This window comes from Wyeomyia smithii, chromosome 1, assembly GCF_029784165.1.
Source record: "Wyeomyia smithii strain HCP4-BCI-WySm-NY-G18 chromosome 1, ASM2978416v1, whole genome shotgun sequence".
NCBI lineage: Eukaryota > Metazoa > Arthropoda > Insecta > Diptera > Culicidae > Wyeomyia > Wyeomyia smithii.
The window spans coordinates 164132421-164148008 of record NC_073694.1 but is presented as its reverse complement, the minus strand read 5'-3'; the positions used below and the strand labels follow the sequence as shown (position 1 = coordinate 164148008).

The 15588-nt window shown below is 41.2% G+C and overlaps 2 protein-coding genes across 3 annotated transcripts in view; one reads left to right on the top strand and one right to left on the bottom strand.

Annotated features, from left to right (window-relative positions):
* LOC129731795 (5-hydroxytryptamine receptor 1-like) overlaps positions 1 to 15588 on the bottom strand; it is a 184888-nt gene that overhangs the window by 60181 nt on the left and 109119 nt on the right. The window contains exon 2 of one of the 2 annotated variants that reach the window (XM_055692108.1): positions 12464 to 12484. The exons of the other annotated variant lie outside the window; for it this stretch is intronic. The gene's annotated coding sequence lies outside the window, so the exon portion shown is untranslated. The remainder of the gene's footprint in view (positions 1 to 12463; positions 12485 to 15588) is intronic. 2 annotated transcript variants of the gene reach the window in all.
* The window catches only part of LOC129731814 (odorant receptor 4-like), a 39944-nt gene that overhangs the window by 11952 nt on the left and 12404 nt on the right, over positions 1 to 15588 (top strand). The gene's annotated exons all lie outside the window — the stretch shown is intronic.

Sequence of the window (15588 nt, the reverse complement as noted above, 5' to 3'; positions counted from 1 at the left end):
TAGATTATCCTTCAAAAAATCACCTGCCAATATTTCTCGAACGTATTACGACTACATAATTTGAAAAAGCAAACAAAGAGGTATCGCGTGGCCTACTCTTATAGGACATAAAATCGGTGTCTGCGAATCAGCTCGTTGATTCGCGATTAGCTTTTGTATCTGACAATTCATTTTTTGGTTGAAAAAATTATTCTTCGCGCGCGGGATTAGAAAATGTCTTATAGTATAGCCTACCACGGCGATCTGATATTTCCTATCCCATCATACTAACACAAATACCCTTCCTGTGACATCCATAGAGATGCAGAGGTGAACTCAGTGTCATAACAACGTTTGTCGAACTAACAATCCTTTTCCTATTTTTTCCCAATGACCGTAAGGACGTGGCCGACGCCATTATTGATCTTTTTAAAGTGAGAGTTACTGAATTGTTGTACATTGAAGATGGTATAACATCCCAAAAACTATCTATGTGCTTCTCTGTGCAACTTCACTAGCTCAGGTCAATCACGGAGGTGCAGCTACGATATGTACAGTCGTCAATGCTCAATGCTCATGCTCATACTCAACATACAATCGATTCCCCCCGCTCATTTGGTCGCAGCCTTACACAGCAGACGGAACAAGAGAGGAAACTGGCGGACCGCACTGCACAACATTACTGAACATGTCCGGACATGTTGGTGAAAAACTACTGATGAATGATTTTCGAAGAAAATAAACCAAGTATAATTTTCAACCGGGAGTGTTGCCAAATAGATTATTTTTGTATCTTAACACTAAATTTACTTAATTTCATCGTTTTCCTTTAAAACTTTCACATAAGAAACAACTATCAAAGGCAAAGCCTTGGGAGCTGCATTGCGATTCGGAACTTGACCTTCTGTTTATTTATACACAGACTTCGCAGCCGACTGTTGAGTGTACAAGACAATTGCGGGGCTTAGCGCTACGATCCTACTGACACTAACAGCCTCTTCCAAGCCTGGAGCGAACCTACTACGACTGGCTTGTTAGGCCAGCATCGCACCTCGAGACCATCTGGGAGATTAACAACTATCACCCAGAGGTAATATGAGTCAATCTCGTGATATACCATTTTTGCAGAACCAGTTTTGATTTTCTTCATATTATATTTAATTACATTTACTGTAGAATATCTGAACAACAAAACAAATGATTTTAAGGATTTTTCTGGTTATCAAGGAATCCAAAAATATATTTCCTTCTTGGCAGCAATGTAGCTAGATGTTTTTCGCCCTTCAATCAATTCAATCAATGATTTTTTAACCTTATGAAAATATTAAAAACACACAAAACTGAAAAAAGTCAGCAAATTGTTGTTATGTATGTTTTTTTATTCTCTTTTCATATTTTTTTCTTCCTTGATTCCAATTCGGAATTCTGTTTTACAATATACACAGACTTCACAGCAACTGTTTAGTGTACAGGACATTTGCGAGGTTAGCGCTACCATCCTACCGACACTTGCAGTCTCTCCCGAGCCGGGACCCGAACATACGACGGCTGGCATCGTATCTCGAGACTAGCGGGAAATACGTTAAAAACGTGCATTCAATTACTATTCTGTAGTTTTTAACTTGCTTTCCCTACTTTATAACCTACAAAAGGCCCTTACTCAAAAATGCATCGTACGACGATTTTCAATATCCTAGCACTCTGCGGCCATCTAATTTTCATTATCCTTATATGGTGCTGCCATCTAGTTTTCATTTTCGTCTGATGTATTATGCACTACAACTCAAGTTTGCTAATATCAGTTTAATGCGTAGTTTAATACGTATCAATACAAGGCTCGTTGTAACGAAAGAAGGGTTTTTCTGATTTGTGTCGAATCAAAAACTATTTAAAAACTGCTATTGTTCAGAATCGGCCCAATTACGTGGCGGTTTTATATTCATATCCAGCGTTTCAAAGCGGTAACCGCAAAATAGAAATTAATATTTTTTTTTCATCATCTATAGTTTATTTGACACGGCACAAATACAATTAAATGTTTAACGGCGCCAATTATATCTGGTAGCTTACTTTCTAAAGTATCTTAATAACTAAAAGCAAATTTTTTATCCTCGCTGCCGACTACGAGCTGAAACTAAATCTAACTTAAAGCTAGAATATTTTGCATTAACAGCACAGGTTTGCTGTTTGATGGTTTTCATTGCCATAGGTAAGCAGCATATTAAATTTGTTCCGCTGCTGGGCCAAGATATTACGGACTGGCATATTGGGTTGTTTCCATTGGGCCTTGAGAGTATCGTGCGGGTCTGATTGCTGTTTCCGGATCCGGGGTCTTAACGTGTTCTTGTCGTTTGGTTGGATGTAGGCGGAAGGGGATAGGACTAAACTGGGGCGTGGATGGATTTCAGGAAAACGTATATAAGGGACATGTAGGATAGGTCACGGCTCGCCAAGACATCACGAACAGGAACAGCCGGCTGCCTACCTTCGGCCTGCAGGGAAGCTATTAATCTAGACCTGGCGTCACGGTGTACAGGGCATGACCAAACAACGTGCTCTATGTCGTGATAACCTTCACCACAGGCACAGATACCACTCTCCCCGAGCCCAACACGACGGAGATGCGCGTCAAATCTATAGTGATTGGACATAAGCCGGGACATCACGCAAATGAAATCCCGACCTACATCCAACCCCTTGAACCACGGGTTCGTCGATACCTTGGGGATTATGGAATGTAACCACCTTCCCAGTTCCCCCTTGGTCCAAGAATTTTGCCAACTGATGATCGTATTCTGACGTACAAATGCGGAAAATTCATTAAAGGCAATTGGTCTTACATAAATATCACCGTTTGTTGCGCCCACCTTAGCCAAAGAGTCCGCTTTCTCATTACCCGGTATCGAGCAATGAGAAGGGACCCACGCTAAGGTAATCTGAGTAGATTTTTCGGATAAAGCACTCAGATGTTCCCGTATTTTCCCCAGGAAATACGGAGAGTGCTTAACATCTTTCATCGATCGGAGAGCCTCAATGGAACTGAGACTGTCCGTAAAGATGAAATAATGGTCCGTGGGCATTTTTGCGATAATCCATAGGGTGTACTGAATTGCAGCTAATCCTGCGACGTAAACAGAAGCAGGATTATCGAGCTTATGGGAGACGGTTAAATTGTTATTGAAGATACCGAAGCCAGTGGACCCATCAAGAAGTGATCCGTCAGTGTAGTACATATTGTCGCAGTTGATGTTTCGATATTTATTGGAAAAAATATTAGGGATCTGCTGCACGCGTAAATGATCCGGGATTCCACGAGTTTCTTCTATCATGGATGTATCGAAAAACACAGTAGAATCAGAAGTATTTGATAAGTCGACACGATTTGGAATATTCGAAGAAGGGTTAATATTTTGGGACATGTGATTGAAATACAATGTCATAAAACGGGTTTGAGAATTAAGTTCGATTAACCTTTCAAAATTTTCAATCACGGGACGGTTCAAGACCTCACATTTGATAAGAATACGAGAAGACAGGCTCCAGAAGCGGTTTTTCAATGGTAGTACTCCAGCTAAGACCTCCAAACTCATCGTAAGGGTCGACAGCATGCAACCTAAGGCGATACGCAAACAACGATATTGTATTCGCTCCAGTTTGATCAGATGTGTGTTTGCTGCGGAGCGGAAGCAGAAACACCCGTACTCAATGACAGACAATATCGTCGTTTGGTAAAGCCTTATAAGGTCTCCTGGGTGGGCTCCCCACCATTGTCCGGTTATTTTTCGAAGAAAATTCACTCTTTGTTGACATTTTTTCATCAGATACCTCACGTGACAACCCCAGGTGCATTTAGAGTCGAACCAGACACCAAGATATTTGTGTACCAAAACCTGAGAAATCGTTCTACCCATTAATTGTGTTTGAAGCTGAGCAGGTTCATGCTTCCTAGAAAAAACTACTATCTCAGTCTTCTCCGGAGAGAATTCGATACCTAGCTGTAAAGCCCAAGCAGACAAATTGTCCAAGGTATCTTGCAATGGTCCTTGCAAATCGGCAGCTTTGGCTCCTGTAACAGAGATTACACTGTCGTCTGCAAGTTGTCTTATCGTGCATGAATTTGCCAGACATTCGTCGATGTGATTTACATAAAAGTTGTAAAGAAGGGGGCTTAAACATGAGCCCTGCGGAAGACCCATGTAGCTAATGCGAAAAGTTGCCAAATCGCCGTGCGTAAAATGCATGTGCTTTTCGGACAACAAATTGTGCAAAAAATTGTTCAAAATTGGAGAAAATCCTTGTCGGTGAAGTTTACCCGAAAGAATGTCAATAGAAACGGAATCAAAAGCCCCCTTAATGTCCAAGAACGCAGACGCCATTTGTTCTTTACGAGCATACGCCAGCTGAATATCTGTTGAAAGCAACGCAAGACAATCATTCGTCCCTTTGGCACGGCGGAAGCCAAATTGAGTATCTGATAGTAGACCATTTGATTCGGCCCAATGGTCTAAACGACGGAGTATCATTTTTTCCATCAATTTCCGGATACAGGATAGCATTGCAATCGGCCTATAAGAGTTGTGATCAGAAGCTGGTTTCCCTGGTTTTTGGATGGCGATCACCTTCACTTGCCTCCAATCCTGCGGTACAATGTTTTGCTCCAGGAACTTATTGAACAAGTTCAACAAGCGCCTCTTGGCATTGCCGGGTAGATTCTTCAACAAGTTGAATTTGATTCTATCTAACCCAGGCGCGTTATTGTTACAGGACAGGAGGGCAACTGAAAATTCTGCCATCGTAAAAGGTGATTCTATCGCGTCGTGGCCCGGAGACGCATCGCGAACAATGTTTTGCTCAGGAACAGAGTCCGGACATACTTTCCTGGCAAAATCAAATATCCACCGACTTGAAGACTCCTCGCTTTCGTTGACCGTTACGCGATTCCGCATTCTTCGGGCTGTGTTCCAAAGAGTGCTCATCGATGTCTCCCTCGACGTCTCGTTCACGAACCGACGCCAATATCCGCGTTTCTTTGCTTTAGCCAAACTTTTAAGCTTGGTATTAAGCTCCGAATACCGTAAATAGTCGCCAGGTATACCTCCCTTCTGGTAGGCCTTAAACGCGTCGGATCTTTGCGTGTAGACATCGGAGCACTCTTTGTCCCACCACGGAGTGGGAGGCCGTTCTTTGATCGTTACGCCGGGATATTTCTTCGTTTGGGCTTGCAACGCGGCGTCGAGAATCAAGCCCGCGAGGAGGTTGTATTCTTCAAGTGGTGGATGATGTTGAATCGACTCGACCGGTTATGAAATCATTTCCTCGTATAACTTCCAATCGACATTCCGTGTGAGGTCATACGGAATGTCAATTGGTCGCATGCGAGTCGACCCGTTATTAATTGAAATAAGAATAGGCAAATGGTCGCTACCGTGAGGATCAAGGATTACCTTCCATGTGCAATCCAACCGTAGCGACGTCGAACATAAGGATAGATCCAAAGCGCTTGGGCGCGCTGGAGGTTTCGGGATACGTGCCATTTCACCGTTGTTTAAAATAGTCATGTCGAAGTCATCGCAAAGGTTATAGATTAAAGAGGAGCGGTTATCATTGTATGGGGAACCCCAAGCCACGCCATGAGAGTTGAAGTCTCCCAAAATCAAACGTGGCGAGGGAAGAAGTTCTATTAAATCAAAGAGCAGCCGTTGCCCAACCTGTGCTCTGGGAGGAATATATATTGAGGCAATACAAAGCTCTTTACCTTGTATTGTCATTTGACATGCGACAACTTCGATGCCTGGAATCTAGGGGAGGTTAATACGATAGAAAGAATAGCACTTTTTAATCCCTAAAAGTACTCCTCCATATGGGGTGTCTCGATCAAGGCGAATAATATTAAAATCATGGAAGTTGAGATCAATATTTGAAGTAAGCCAAGTTTCACAAAGGGAAAATGCATCGCATTTGTTTTTATTTATCAAAACTTTAAACGAATCAATTTTTGGTAAAATACTTCTACAATTCCACGGCAAGACAGAGATAGAATCCTTCATATACGCAGTTGAATTAGGCATCGAAGGATACAATCGCTGCAAGGAGGGGCCATTGGGCAGTCAACTGCTTCAAAAATGATCTAACTGTTGGGAGGAATGCTGAAAGAAAAATTTTAATTGGATCGGGTATATTGAAATTTTCAAAAATCCAGTCCACAATGTCAGAAAATTTCACTAATCCAGAGTTTGTTTCATCAACTGGATGTGCGAAAGGAACAACTGGGGTTTTAGATGTTCCTGGCAGTGCTGGGAACTCCTTCTGGGACTTTAAATTTGCAAGCCCTGGAGGAGTTTGCTTCGGTTTTTCCGCAGCACTGTTTGGTTTGAGAGACATGGACCGCAATTGCTTACAATCCAAAATCTTCGCCTGTGTTTCGGTATTTTTGAAGCAACCGGTTGCGCTTTTTAGGATACACTCGACAGACAGACTCGAATCGGTTATGACACCGTCGATCTCCACGTCTCGTGCGGGTATGTAAACGCGATACTAGCGTGTGAAGAGCTCAGAGCAAGCGATAGCATTGGCCTGTGCCAGATCACTGACCACGACACGGAGCTTGTTAGGTCGGACCTTGGAAATTTCGGTCACGGCCTTGTACCCCTTCGTCAGGTCTTTTGAAATTTGCAGTATGTTTAATCGCTTTGAATTCACTCCTGCCTTTGGACGAAAATAAACAGTATAGCTGCCCTGTTGAGATCCGTCCGGGTAAAGCCTGGGGCGAGGGGGGACTGGAGAATGAACAGGGGAGGGGGTAACAGAAGGGTCAGGGTCAGGGGGGTTCGGGGATGGTGGCACGGGAGGCGAGGGATCTATATCCATCGCGCTAAATGTAGCGCACTAGCGAACTAGCGCCGACAAGAACACGTACCTCTTTACTTCTTCCTTCCAGCAGTGGTTGTCCGATCGTTCGAAGCTGCACCCAAAGCAGCCAGCAGCACCAATACAGCCACCAGCAGTGAGCCGGGTGTGAGATCACTCAGCACAGCGACACGGACTCGACTGTCAACTGATGGCCTTGAATAATACACTCTTTTGTTTGGCTATTCGTACACACGGACCGGATTGTAATAGAACGACCACTTTGCACGTCCGTTTCTGTCGAGTGTTCGACGCGGAATGAAAGAAATTAATATTTGAAAAATACCATATATCCGCGTGTGTTTTGAAACCCACGTCAACATATTTAATAGTTTAAATTTTCAATCATACCTGCTAAACACTTTTATAAAAGACTCCCTTCTTAAGCTCATATTCTTCTTCTTCATATACGACTTTTTTCTAAACGATCAAATGCTATTAAATGTTAGCTCAGAGATAAAAAAATAATACAGTTACCGCTTGTGGGTAATTTGATAATTTGATAATTTTTTGATAGTTGAATAGGGTTCCAATGGAAATCAACTTTTCGAATTTCATTTACGATAGAGTTCTAAAGTTTTGTTTTCTAGTAAAAATATCCCATGCCATTTATGAGCTCAATCGAACTTCGGGAAGTAGAGCCTCAAAGCGGTCAAAGTTTAAGTTTTTTGATCGACAGCAAAAATGTTCCAGCTGTTTCTTGTGTGTTGTGGTGTAGCTCGAGTCTCCCTGCGCAGAATTTTTTTTATGAAATATCATCGGGTCAAGACATTTCATGCATTGCTCAGAGATTTGCTATCAAGAAAAAAAATCGATTTCGAACACTTCAAGAGCTACTCTTGTGCATTTTTTCGTTGGTCGAAAGTGTAAGACTTTCACGACTGTACCCATGCAGTATCAATCATAGTAACCCATGAGTCAGAAGAAAAAATCGACTCGAACTTTAACCGTGATGTCGAGAACAGTGAAGGACGCCGATTATTCTTGTTGCGGAATTTTTAACATCTTGGCACTGTTAGAATACAATCAGAGCATCGAAATAAAAACCAGTTCCAGACGACCGATGACCCTGAGCGACAAGAAGCTCCAAAAACTGCTGAAGAGTAAGACCGAAGGAAGGGAGCTGCGTAGCCGCAAGCTTACAGAGTCCGCTTTGTCAAGCAGATGGTCGTGGGTTTGAATCTTGGTAGAACCAGGCCATCCGATGTCAAAAAGGACTTAAACATGGGTTTATTCTCAGGTTCCCCACCAGTTACCCTTCCGTTACGCTGGAATCTACAATACCTTTGCGTGACTTCCTCTTAACAAAAAATAAGTCCCTCTTATCAATAAAACTGGCCAGAAGGACGCACGACGAAACTTCTCCAGGGAATTATAATTGGTGATATTTGGCAAGAGGAACGAGTATCGGTATAGTAGAACAGTAAGCGTGTAAGGAAGAGTATCACATTACACACAAGCACTAATGAACAATAATAATAAGCATGCCACTTCTCAATAGCGGTATTGCTATTAACAGAAGTGCGGGATACAGCAGACACCCGGGCATATCTCACAATAGATCTCTGATTCTGGTCGCAGTGAGGAAGTCAATACAGGAAAAAAATACCGAAGGAAAAGCGGCTGCAGCGCTGCGTACGCTTGATTAGGAGATCGGTGCAATCGGCCAAAGAGTGAAAAAAGGCCTTGTGAACATGGACATACATGTCAGGAAGCGGTAGTCCCGTCCATTGGCTTAGGAGCTGCTGGCAATGACGCATGGTAGAGGCTGAATAAGATGGTTATGTTGATTTTTCCGAGTCGATTTTTGGTCGACGCCGAGACCTATCTCACCCTGGATGGCAACGACTGGTAGGGCACTTCGTATCTCACTTCCCCCATGAAGAAAGAGAGCTCTGAGGTAAAGTTCATTTCACACACTAAGTTACCAAAGAAGGTGCTGCTGTGGCAGGCCATCATCGAAAAGCTCCGTACTGGCCGTAAACGGAGAAATTTATAGCAAGAAGTGCCTGCCGGAGGTTACGTCGTTAATCAAGATGGTAATAAAGGCAAAGACGCGGTGCTCTGGCCGGATCTGATATCGGTCCAATACCCGAAGCAATCATTGGAGGAGACCTACTCCAACAATTTTGTCGCGAAAATTGAAGAGGAATTGATTAATAAAACGAAGAAAGAACTCAAAAACATGTCTACATGCATGTTTTCATCCACCATGATGAATGTTCCGGCAAACTCCCTGTAGGCCACTCGCAATGGCGAGGAATTGTTTTTACAAGTAAGCTTCTATAATAACCTTTCATGGGAAATTAATTAAAATCAATTATCTGTCTTGGGTTTTTTCTATCACCATCACCATTACTACTGAATGAAATTCGAAAATCTTATTTCTCTTATACATTCCATTGGCACCCTAGCAGAGCCGTAGTTACTCCGTTTTACGTGGGGGGGCAGAGAATTTTTATTTCATAGAACGTTATTTTTTTGTGGAGTAAGCAGTTCAAAACCGTTATGTGCTCGACAAAAAAGGATCTTTACGCGTCCAACGGAGTACCTGGGTATTCACAAATTAAAATTCTTATACCGTTTGCAGTTTTCGTACCATTCCGATTGTTTTAGCACCTAAAGATTAAGAAGCTCATTTATTTTCAAATATGCGTTAGGGGTGTCCCGTAAGAATTTTCTTTTTCCCGAAAATCCGGTTTTCCTGGTTTATATTCCGAAAAAAAAAACGAAACTGCGAATGTGCGTATAATTGAAATAAAGCAGATATATAAACTTTATCATTTCTGTCTTACACTGGCGAGACAGCTTGTGGTTAAATGCTCCTTATTAAAGAAAAAAAATCTACAAATTTTATTGAGTTTGCTAACCTTAATGAGCAGGTTTACATTGTGTAATTGAGTTTCAGGGGACCAATTTTTTACGCAAGTTCAGCTAAGAACAGAAGAGCCTTTTTAAAAGTTCTACTCTGAAGAAACAAATGCATTGAAGGAATTACAGCGTTATAAATCCAGCTTTGAGAGTCGCCGATCAATGTCAACCAACGAGAGAATCTATTCGCGAGGAAATACTGAGAGAATGGAGCGATTCAACCGTCAGCCCAAATTCTAAATTTTACGATAGGCTTAGTTTGATCAGTGTTCACCATCAGACCAGGAAGAGTGTGGAATGCCTAGTTCGAAGTCCGGTCAGACTACAATTTTTATAGTTTGATTTTGTTTCGGACCGAACCGGAACAGAGTTGTCCGAGCCAGGTAACGGTCTGGGTTATGCTTCCGAAATGTGGAAAAGTCCGGCCAAAATACATTGAACTGAACATGAACATAAATCACAAGATCATATTGCAGAAAGTTAGGATACTGGCTCACCAAAAGATTGAATAATTTATTCTTTTTAGCATATTTGCTCGACCAAAAAATTGACTGATACCGTTAACATTTAAAAAAACTGGTGACTATTCAATATTGCTTATTGCTAGTATTTCAGATTTTTCTTTTGGATTTTTTCACCTAGTGTCAATCACATACATGAGAAAATTGCGTGGTGGGGCAATACAAACGCGTGGGGGAGCTAAGCCCCCCTTGCCTCCCCAGTTCCTACAAGCCTGCACCCTAGTGTTGATGTACTGTCAATTTTTCGTAAAATTATGTTCGGGTATCAGTATATATGGCACATGGAAAAGTTTTTGGTAGAAAAAACTTTTTTCTGGAAATTGCTCATTTCAAAATGTTTAAAACAGGCTCAAATACTTAAACTGCACATCATCGTTCAACTGCATTTATGCTTCAGTTTCTTAATATACTTTTAACGAACCAAGCTGTTGTCATTTTACGCATCATGTAGCAATTTTTCTCTTGTCAATGATTAACTAGTGTCAACAGTTTCAGACCGATCCGACCTTTAAAGTCAACCATTAACCAAGAAAGTAGACGTCCTCCCTACCCGGCATCCTCATGCGATATTGATTTTCTCCCTATACTTTTGATGTCCATTTGGACAGAAAATAGCTTTTTTCTTTTTTGAGTTCTGTGAATCGACATGAAATTTCAATTGGCTGATCGCAATAAATTGATGTACAATTTCAATTGATTTTGCTTCCCTACCATTCTGCTGAAAACAATGTTCAATCCAGTTGCAGCTGAGAGCATCGTTAGAAGCATGCAATCTACTGTCCATTTAATCGATCCGCTCACTTAGCAGCAGGAGCAAAGTTGAAACTGAAACCATTCGATTCTCTCTCCGAAAGTCCCGACAAAAAGAAGCAAAGGAATGGATCCTGTCATGTCCTGACACGCAATGAAAAACAACAACAGAAACCTTCTAATCGTTTCTGATTACAAAGTCTCGAGCTCAGAGCTAAGATTTCAGAGAACGTTCATTCGTTTTTTTTTTTCAGCCCGGGCTTAGCTTCCTCACTACGATGTGACACGTATCTGGACGGACGTTTCAAGGCGAATCTATCCATTCAACAAAATAACAACCTGTTTGTATGGCGTGGCGTCACCAGCGGTCACAGTTTCAGATCCGGTAGGAGTGACACTAGTGCTGCAATTAGGATGACACACTCCAATTACAAAAGATTAAAAATAATTTAGAAGTCAAATCCAAGCACACATACCAAGGCAGTTAAGCGCTTATACCGCGGGCCACGTCGCCGTTGGGGACGTGAGAGTCATATATAATCGGACACACAAATGACAGGGCGACATGACTTCGCAGTCTACGAAATTTATTTCATTCGGCCACACTTCGAGCTATTGGGAAAAACTACTTTCATAGAAAAGAGCTGCGCAAATACTGGGGCAACAGCAGAACCACTTTTCTATTTCACTTTTTTGCCTCCAATTCCACATGTATCCACAATTGTTAGCAACCTTCCTATTACCAACTGCGACTTCAACTCCACAGGACGTCTCTGTCAAGCTTTTAATTATGGTGCCTGCGGCTTATGACACCCGTTGGTTCCATTCGAGAGGGAGAAACAATGAAAAACAATAGTGGCGTGCTGCTAATGATGCACACTTTGAAAACCGTTCGTACGTTACCAGCAATGCATAGTGGTGGCAGTGCGAGAAATGTCACACACTATGGAATGGCAATTATTCACCCATTCCATCCCGGAACGCAAAGCGAACCTTTGTGACCGATGGCACGTTGCAACTTCAAGATGGGATTGGAATACAGCATCATGAATCATTAGTATCACTAATATCCTCGAAACATGTCCACCTTAGTTTGCATTTTCAACCTCTTCGGGAGCCGGTTTTGAATCATAATTTGACCTTTCCGGAAATAGGGTTGTGAAAATCGGAACCCCCACCCAACGTCAGCTTGTGGACGGTAAATTAAACAGGCCTTCAGCGCTATTACCATGCTGGCTAACCGTTATCTCATCTCCTCATCCATGATGCGGGTTGTTGGTCCGTGACGCTTCGACATGCTGCGGTTCGCTCGATACCCATTTGGCTAGTCGCCCTTTTGGCAGAGCGATTGTTTTTTGTGTGTTTGGTAATTATTTAATTTTTCATCACCGCCCACAACTCACGAACGAGTGTGGAAAATGACCGGTCGAGCTTACCTGGGGAAAATCTGTGGCCATCTGAAAAAAAAAAGAAAAATAAATAGGCGTCATTGAAATGTTTGCGTTGAACAAATACACAATAACAGCATGAAGAGCAAACATTGCATTCGTACATATAGCGTCATTATGCAATCATTTAAACAACAGTTGACAGTGATTGTGATGTCTCCATAGACTAAGTTTAAAGAAAAAAATTGAAAACAAAAATCCATATGCTGAGCATTTTCGGTATAATTTCTACAACTCATCAGCAAAGCTGCAGCTAGCTGGAATGTGCCGGTCGTTTGTCTGCTGTCAGACAAACTCTGAGTAAATATTATCCGTTTTTTATCGTAGTATCTCAAGCTCCTCCCTTTCAGGACATGACATAACTGACGCAAGGAACAAAACATTAACCATGCTGTGTATGAAAAGCAGCAACGAGAAGAACCTAACACGCCTTCCGATCATGCTGGAGGCAACAAATGAAAACTACTTTCGCTAGAGTAGATGTTGGGGATTTACCGGAATGACACCAATATGAAAATATCGCTTAATTATGCAGATTTTTGACACCTTTAACGAATATCTATAGGGGTGTGAAATGGATATCTGAAATCGGAATTTTTTGAGCTACGTTTTCTAACGGTTTTATCACAGCAATGAATATTACCAACGGTTTTATGGCGGTTAAACCCGTTGCCAAAAATAGCAAGTCGTAATGAACACTGATAGCTGTCAATAAAACTCTAATAAAACTTACAATAAAACCGGAAAGAGTCAATGCGATTTTGCTTTATTATTGGGTTTATTATTACTATCTATTGCCTCATAAAACCACTCCAGCTTGCTGTCATATAACATAGAAACCAGTTTTATTGCGGTCATTCAAAATCTAAAAAACTACTAGTTGGCTATGGAAAATATCTAATAAAATTGTAATAAGTGCCCAGCTTTAACCTGTCAAACTTGTAAACAAATATATGCAGGCAATGATATACATACAGGTGAGACAAAAGCGGTTTAGTTGGTTTAGTGTGATGCAGAATTCTGTCGCAGTCTCCGTAAGATGTGTGTAAAATGCTTTAGAGCATCTTGCAGCGCATTTGTGAACATTGATGACGTAGAACTCCAAAAATCTAATAAAGTAACACGGCAAACTTAGTATTAGTACTTAGCACTGTTAGGTAGTTTATTTTTTAATTTTATCACCAGTTTGTCTTGTTTCGGTTGAAAATAATTTCCTATGTCGTTAAATTATGCGTCCTTAAAATAAGGTAGGGGCAAGACACTATTGATATATTTCGAAATATATTCAATATTCAATTAAACTAAGTATTTACCGTTGCATTTTTCGTGCACCTCTCTATTTATATCAAAGCTCGTTGATTCCTCATTATCGTCGGTGTGATGTCAGATTTTTCATAAAAATAAAGTTGTCTAGGCCCCAGGGATTTATCATATTTTTCTCTTATAATACAGGCATTCAACCTTTGCCGCACCTTACAACATATATATCATTGAACTAGGCTTGTTGCGGGTACGATTGATACCAACTAATTACCAACCGCGCCATATTGATATTTTTGAAACTTTTTATGAACTTGAAACGAAAATCTAATCGTCGTCTGGCTAACAAATAAATTGAACATCCAAAGTTGATTTTGATCTATCTCTGTATTGAAGAACACGGCTAATTTTTTTTTTCTGAAAAACTGAGCTGAAACAATCCAATTCGTTTTTGCTCACAATGAAATCATTTTTGTAAGCCCGTACTATTTTGATGGCGCATAAATTTTAAGCGCCTATGATCTCAAAATGCACGACAAAATTTCATGCGCATATGCTTGAGAGCTACAAAACCTACCAAAAACCCCTCCTTATTCCTTATCTTTCTACAATATCACCATCAAATAAAATCGATTGCACGATGATAACCAACACAGGTGAAACATTTCTCCCGCGACGAGAGATTTCCTTATTAAAAAAAGTGGCGTGATGTTCTGGTGTGTGTGCAGGAACGGCACAACAAATCAACTTATTACGGTTGCTGTCAAGCAATTAAAAGTTGATTTGGACTTATTGTGGCAAGTAGCAGAGCGCAATAATGCAACCAAACTTATTGCGCTCTTAAAGTGGTAATGCCAGCTGCTTATAGTATGCGGTACTCTTTCCATGTGGTTTTAAAGTAGTTTTATTGCCATTCTTATAATTGATTCAATAAGCTTGGCAAGGGTGGGCCACCTGGCTGTAAAGCAAACTTATAGCGGTTATCAGGAGGTTCTGATAGTATTTTTAGTTTTAACAGCAATTTTGCGAAATTGATCATGAAAACCGCTAAAAGAATGCAATACGACTTAAATTGTTACTTGGGATTGTCAAACTGAATAAGTTCGAATCGCATTATGAATATCGTGACGGATGTAATGAACTTGTAGGCGCGACACTTGTTCTGAAGAACAAGACACTCGAAATCAGCGCATCGTTTACCAAAACGAACCTTGCTGTATACCTGCCCTTTCTCCAACATCCCTGAGATTTCTCATGGAAGTGCAGAGGTGTTCTCGGTTTCCAATAAAGCGAGTATCACGTCAACATATTCCTATACAAACTCCTCCTCTGACCTGCATTCGGATGCGGCCGGCGCTGGTATTGCCTTATATAAAAGATTAGGATCACCAGTTTTTACACATTGAGGATGCATGTTGGTCCCAAACATCATCTGTTGGTTCTCTGTGTAATTACAGCTGATCTGGTAATAACGGAGTAGCAACCGCGGGCGGTCAATCATGCTCATGCTCATGCTCTAGCTTAATTTTAAATGAGAGTGAAAAGAGTGATTGTCGTTTACATGTGCTTTTCAATCATAATAGTATTGTGAAGCTCTTAGGTTTTTTCTTCATCTATAAAGCTCTTAGGTTGGCACTATCCAAATGAATACAAATTTAGCTCAGTTTATATTTTATTGCCCACTACAATTAAACTGTACACCAATTTAATTTAAGTCTTAGCCTTGTAGCAATTTGTCACGAATGGCATTTGTGTTTGAAATTTGCCGGCTACCCAACCAAATGTTTGACCTGCGGCCGTCAGGCAGCCAGGATTCTTCACTTTCCGCCTAAAAAGCGGCCCAAAATCCAGCC